The following is a 7,409-nucleotide window of genomic DNA, read 5'->3' as shown; positions in this document are numbered from 1 at the left end:
TGTGAGTCTGACGTCCTGCACGTATGTGCAGGACGTCAGACTCACAGAAACAGAAGCCTGCACAGCCTTCTACATGGAATGTTGCTAGTGGAATAGCAACATTCCATGTAGAATCTCCAATAGTAGCAACATTCCATGTAGAATCTCCAATAGTATCTATTTTATTTTTGTTACATTTGTACCCTGCGCTTTCCCACTCATGGCAGGCTCAATGCGGCTTACATGGGGCAATGGAGGGTTAAGTGACTTGCCCAGAGTCACAAGGAGCTGCCTGTTCTACATGGAACGTTGAAACTATTTGTAGATTCTACATGGAATGTTGAAACTATTTGTAGATTCTGTTGCTACTATCTGAGATTCTACATGGAATGTTAATGTTGCTATTCCACTAGCAACATTCCATGTAGAATCTCCAATAGTAGCAACATTCCATGTAGAATCTCCAATAGTATCTATTTTATTTTTGTTACATTTGTACCCTGCGCTTTCCCACTCATGGCAGGCTCAATGCGGCTTACATGGGGCAATGGAGGGTTAAGTGACTTGCCCAGAGTCACAAGGAGCTGCCTGTTCTACATGGAACGTTGAAACTATTTGTAGATTCTACATGGAATGTTGAAACTATTTGTAGATTCTGTTGCTACTATCTGAGATTCTACATGGAATGTTAATGTTGCTAGTCCACTAGCAACATTCCATGTAGAATCTCCAATAGTAGCAACATTCCATGTAGAATCTCCAATAGTATCTATTTTATTTTTGTTACATTTGTACCCTGCGCTTTCCCACTCATGGCAGGCTCAATGCAGCTTACATGGGGCAATGGAGGGTTAAGTGACTTGCCCAGAGTCACAAGGAGCTGCCTGTTCTACATGGAACGTTGAAACTATTTGTAGATTCTACATGGAATGTTGAAACTATTTGTAGATTCTGTTGCTACTATCTGAGATTCTACATGGAATGTTAATGTTGCTATTCCACTAGCAACATTCCATGTAGAATCTCCAATAGTAGCAACATTCCATGTAGAATCTCCAATAGTATCTATTTTATTTTTGTTACATTTGTACCCTGTGCTTTCCCACTCATGGCAGGCTCAATGCGGCTTACATGGGGCAATGGAGGGTTAAGTGACTTGCCCAGAGTCACAAGGAGCTGCCTGTTCTACATGGAACGTTGAAACTATTTGTAGATTCTACATGTAATGTTGAAACTATTTGTAGATTCTGTTGCTACTATCTGAGATTCTACATGGAATGTTAATGTTGCTATTCCACTAGCAACATTCCATGTAGAATCTCCAATAGTAGCAACATTCCATGTAGAATCTCCAATAGTATCTATTTTATTTTTGTTACATTTGTACCCTGCGCTTTCCCACTCATGGCAGGCTCAATGCGGCTTACATGGGGCAATGGAGGGTTAAGTGACTTGCCCAGAGTCACAAGGAGCTTGCCTGTGCCTGAAGTGGGAATTGAACTCAGTTCCCCAGGACCAAAGTCCACCACCCTAACCACTAGGCCACTCCTCCATATTTGAGATTCTACATGGAATGCTGCTATTCCACTAGCAACATTCCATGTAGAAGTCGGCCCTTGCAGATCACCAATGTGGCCGCGCAGGCTTCTGCTTCTGTGAGTCTGACGTCCTGCACGTATGTGCAGGACGTCAGACTCACAGAAACAGAAGCCTGCACAGCCTTCTACATGGAATGTTGCTAGTGGAATAGCAACATTCCATGTAGAATCTCCAATAGTAGCAACATTCCATGTAGAATCTCCAATAGTATCTATTTTATTTTTGTTACATTTGTACCTGCGCTTTCCCACTCATGGCAGGCTCAATGCGGCTTACATGGGGCAATGGAGGGTTAAGTGACTTGCCCAGAGTCACAAGGAGCTGCCTGTTCTACATGGAACGTTGAAACTATTTGTAGATTCTACATGGAATGTTGAAACTATTTGTAGATTCTGTTGCTACTATCTGAGATTCTACATGGAATGTTAATGTTGCTATTCCACTAGCAACATTCCATGTAGAATCTCCAATAGTAGCAACATTCCATGTAGAATCTCCAATAGTATCTATTTTATTTTTGTTACATTTGTACCCTGCGCTTTCCCACTCATGGCAGGCTCAATGCGGCTTACATGGGGCAATGGAGGGTTAAGTGACTTGCCCAGAGTCACAAGGAGCTGCCTGTTCTACATGGAACGTTGAAACTATTTGTAGATTCTACATGGAATGTTGAAACTATTTGTAGATTCTGTTGCTACTATTTGAGATTCTACATGGAATGTTAATGTTGCTATTCCACTAGCAACATTCCATGTAGAATCTCCAATAGTAGCAACATTCCATGTAGAATCTCCAATAGTATCTATTTTATTTTTGTTACATTTGTACCCTGCGCTTTCCCACTCATGGCAGGCTCAATGCAGCTTACATGGGGCAATGGAGGGTTAAGTGACTTGCCCAGAGTCACAAGGAGCTGCCTGTTCTACATGGAACGTTGAAACTATTTGTAGATTCTACATGGAATGTTGAAACTATTTGTAGATTCTGTTGCTACTATCTGAGATTCTACATGGAATGTTAATGTTGCTATTCCACTAGCAACATTCCATGTAGAATCTCCAATAGTAGCAACATTCCATGTAGAATCTCCAATAGTATCTATTTTATTTTTGTTACATTTGTACCCTGTGCTTTCCCACTCATGGCAGGCTCAATGCGGCTTACATGGGGCAATGGAGGGTTAAGTGACTTGCCCAGAGAGTCACAAGGAGCTGCCTGTTCTACATGGAACGTTGAAACTATTTGTAGATTCTACATGTAATGTTGAAACTATTTGTAGATTCTGTTGCTACTATCTGAGATTCTACATGGAATGTTAATGTTGCTATTCCACTAGCAACATTCCATGTAGAATCTCCAATAGTAGCAACATTCCATGTAGAATCTCCAATAGTATCTATTTTATTTTTGTTACATTTGTACCCTGCGCTTTCCCACTCATGGCAGGCTCAATGCGGCTTACATGGGGCAATGGAGGGTTAAGTGACTTGCCCAGAGTCACAAGGAGCTGCCTGTTCTACATGGAACGTTGAAACTATTTGTAGATTCTACATGGAATGTTGAAACTATTTGTAGATTCTGTTGCTACTATCTGAGATTCTACATGGAATGTTAATGTTGCTATTCCACTAGCAACATTCCATGTAGAATCTCCAATAGTAGCAACATTCCATGTAGAATCTCCAATAGTATCTATTTTATTTTTGTTACATTTGTACCCTGCGCTTTCCCACTCATGGCAGGCTCAATGCGGCTTACATGGGGCAATGGAGGGTTAAGTGACTTGCCCAGAGTCACAAGGAGCTGCCTGTTCTACATGGAACGTTGAAACTATTGGAGATTCTACATGGAATGTTGAAACTATTTGTAGATTCTGTTGCTACTATCTGAGATTCTACATGGAATGTTAATGTTGCTATTCCACTAGCAACATTCCATGTAGAATCTCCAATAGTAGCAACATTCCATGTAGAATCTCCAATAGTATCTATTTTATTTTTGTTACATTTGTACCCTGCGCTTTCCCACTCATGGCAGGCTCAATGCGGCTTACATGGGGCAATGGAGGGTTAAGTGACTTGCCCAGAGTCACAAGGAGCTGCCTGTTCTACATGGAACGTTGAAACTATTTGTAGATTCTACATGGAATGTTGAAACTATTTGTAGATTCTGTTGCTACTATCTGAGATTCTACATGGAATGTTAATGTTGCTATTCCACTAGCAACATTCCATGTAGAATCTCCAATAGTAGCAACATTCCATGTAGAATCTCCAATAGTATCTATTTTATTTTTGTTACATTTGTACCCTGCGCTTTCCCACTCATGGCAGGCTCAATGCGGCTTACATGGGGCAATGGAGGGTTAAGTGACTTGCCCAGAGTCACAAGGGCTGCCTGTTCTACATGGAACGTTGAAACTATTTGTAGATTCTACATGGAATGTTGAAACTATTTGTAGATTCTGTTGCTACTATCTGAGATTCTACATGGAATGTTAATGTTGCTATTCCACTAGCAACATTCCATGTAGAATCTCCAATAGTAGCAACATTCCATGTAGAATCTCCAATAGTATCTATTTTATTTTTGTTACATTTGTACCCTGCGCTTTCCCACTCATGGCAGGCTCAATGCGGCTTACATGGGGCAATGGAGGGTTAAGTGACTTGCCCAGAGTCACAAGGAGCTGCCTGTTCTACATGGAACGTTGAAACTATTTGTAGATTCTACATGGAATGTTGAAACTATTTGTAGATTCTGTTGCTACTATCTGAGATTCTACATGGAATGTTAATGTTGCTATTCCACTAGCAACATTCCATGTAGAATCTCCAATAGTATCTATTTTATTTTTGTTACATTTGTACCCCATGCTTTCCCACTCATGGCAGGCTCAATGCAGCTTACATGGGGCAATGGAGGGTTAAGTGACTTGCCCAGAGTCACAAGGACCTGCCTGTGCCTGCAGAGGGAATCGAACCCAGTTCCCCAGGACCAAAGTTCACCACCCTAACCACTAGGCCAATATTTAATCTTATATTGTTTAATTTCTTAATCTGTATATGCACCACATGTTATCAGTTTTGTGTTGAATATACCAATCTATTTGTTCTTTATCATTAATCTTGATGTCAATTTTAATACTCGGTATCATTTCTTTATGATGGAGTTTTTTTCATGTAATCATTTTACTTTAATACGGTAGATAATGTCCTTTATTTATATGATATATCTTGCTTATTATTTTTTTGTATGATATTCTTCATGATATAAATCTTTAATGATCCTGTTTCTCTTTTTGACTATTGTCACTCTTATCTTTGTTTTAAGTTTGTTTTATTTACACATTGTTCGATGTTTTTATCTATAGACTCCTGATGCAGGCCGCCAGGCCGAAACACAACGTTGTGTCGAGTCATTTCTAAGGAAACATTAATAAACTGTGTTGATTTTATTATTATTTGTTTGGTCCCAGTTCTTTGGACAAGCCTGGTTTACTTTTCCCACTTCTTTTATCTCTGTTTGCTGCCCCGTGGGATCTATTGAGTTCTCCACGTACGTGGATCCTCTTTAGCACAGATAGAAGTGTTTCAGGCTTCATGGGGTCGAGGATAGTAAATTGTCCAGTACGATCATGGATTATCTTGTGTTGCTGGGTGTGGGGATTTATGTTGGGTTGGTGGGATAAGCTTTTTTGAAGAGGTGGGTTTTCAATTTTTATTTTTTTATTTATTTGTTGCATTTGTATCCCACATTTTCCCACCTCTTTGCAGGCTCAAAGTGGCTTACAATACATCATGAACAGTGGAGATAGGACATTTTAGACATTTGGCATTACAGAAGGATTTTGGGTTACATGTTAATGATAAAACATAGTAGCGATAAACAAGATATACATTATAAGACAGTTCTAGGTGCATGTGGGGAATTTCACATGTCTTGATCTTTGTTATATGTCTTGTTGAAGAGATGGGTCTTCAATAGTTTGCAGAAGCTGAATTTCCTGAAGTTTAGGTGATCGTGTATTGTTTTCACTACATGCGGGAGTCCATTCCATAGTTGTGCGCTTATGTAGGAGAAGTTAGATACGTGACTTGTTTTGTATTTTAGCCCTTTACAGTTTGGGTAATGTAGGTTTAGGTATGATCGTGCTGATCCGAGTCTGTTTCTAGTTGGTAGATCAATGAGGTCTATCAAGTATCCTGGGACTACGCCGTAGATGATTTTGTGGACTAAGATACAGATTTTGAAGATGATCCGTTCTTTGATTGGGAGTCACTGCAGCTTTTCTCAAAGGGGTTTGGCACTGTCGAATCATGTTTTACCATATATCAGTCTGGCTGCTGTGTTTTGGGCGGTTTGGAGTTTTTTTAGTGAGTTGTTCTTTGCAGCCCGCATAGATACCGTTGCAGTAGTCTGCGTGGCTTAGGACCAATGATTGTACTAGTTTACGAAAGGTATCCCTCGGGAAGAAAGGTTTTATTCGTTTAAGTTTCCACATTGAGTAGAACATTTTCTGTATTACTGTTTTTACTTGGCTCTCGAGAGTGAGGTTGCGGTTGATAGTTACTCCGAGTATTTTTAGGCTATCTGTCCAACTCTGTCCAACATGACATCATGTTTCGCTGTTCGGCTGTGTCAAGGTTTTCCTCTACAAAGAGATAGGTCCATCATCCGTGGCGGCACAGTGCATTTCTCTATCTCTTTGGGGAGGAATTCTTGACACAGCCGAACAGCGAAACATGATGTCATGTTGGACAGAGTAAAACCTCTGGAGTGGATATATTAAAGCTAAGTGAAAGCTACTCTTACCTAGCGAGGTTTGGGATGGCAGTTTCCCTATTAAAATCACTAAAAATATAAGAAGTTCATATAACAAATTATTTAAAACTAAAAGAGGACCGGTGACGATAGGAGAATTGTTGCTTGAACCCACTAATGCACCATAGCTCCGTTTGAATGAGATTGTGAGCTCTTTGAGCAGGGACTGTCTTTACGTGTATGGTGTATAGCGCTGCGTATGCCTTGTAGCGCTATAGAAGTGTTAAGTAGTAGTAGTAATAATGTAGAAGCCTGCCCTTGCAGATCAGCAACACGGCCGCGCAGGCTTCTGTTTCTGTGAGTCTGACGTCCCGCACATACGTGCAGGACGTCAGACTCGAGAAACAGAAGCCTGTGCGGCCGCGTTGCTGATCTGCAAGGGCAGGCTTCTAGATGGAATGTTGCTAGTGGAGGAGTAGCCTAGTGGTTAGTGCAGTGGAACATGGGATGTTGTTACTATTTGAGATTCTGGAATGTTGCTATTAGTTGAGATTCTACATGGAATGTTGCTACTATTGGAGATTCTGTTGCTACTATTTGAGATTCTACATGGAATGTTGCTATTCCACTAGCAACATTCCATATTTAGATTGTGAGCTCTTTGAGCAGGGACTGTCTTTACGTGTATGGTGTACAGCGCTGCTTAAGCCTTGTAGCGCTATAGAAGTGTTAAGTAGTAGTAGTAGTAGTCTTCAAGATGCATAATTGAAGCTATATGATATATAAGTGCTTTCTGTGTATGATATTTATTATATAATAGCCATGATGATTCACTATCACATAATATTTAGAGGATCCTAACATTTGAATCACACCTTGATTCATAGGCAATCACACTAAAATGTCATTCAGTATAACACAATATTAGCAGTTACTGGATGCACCCTGACCTCTAGCAGTGTGTCTATACAATATATGCCTATCTTAATGTCATCTTGTGCTACAACTTAATACTAAGAAAAACACCCTATTGCTTCCACACCCCATCTTTGGGTGGCATCTAGATC

At 40.2% G+C, this 7,409-nt stretch overlaps 1 long non-coding RNA gene across 1 annotated transcript; it reads left to right on the top strand.

Annotated features, from left to right (window-relative positions):
* Nucleotides 1–6,227: 6,227 nt before the first annotated feature.
* Nucleotides 6,228–7,151, top strand: LOC115461832. The gene is made up of 3 exons (XR_003940779.1): nucleotides 6,228–6,268; nucleotides 6,481–6,485; nucleotides 7,089–7,151. It is a non-coding gene; the product is annotated as an uncharacterized LOC115461832 (long non-coding RNA).
* The last annotated feature ends 258 nt before the right edge of the window (nucleotides 7,152–7,409 follow it).

This window comes from Microcaecilia unicolor, chromosome 2 (assembly GCF_901765095.1).
Source record: "Microcaecilia unicolor chromosome 2, aMicUni1.1, whole genome shotgun sequence".
In the NCBI taxonomy this organism is placed as follows: Eukaryota; Metazoa; Chordata; class Amphibia; order Gymnophiona; family Siphonopidae; genus Microcaecilia; species Microcaecilia unicolor.
Note: the sequence above shows the minus strand (reverse complement) of the source record. Positions and strands in the feature narration are given on the sequence as shown.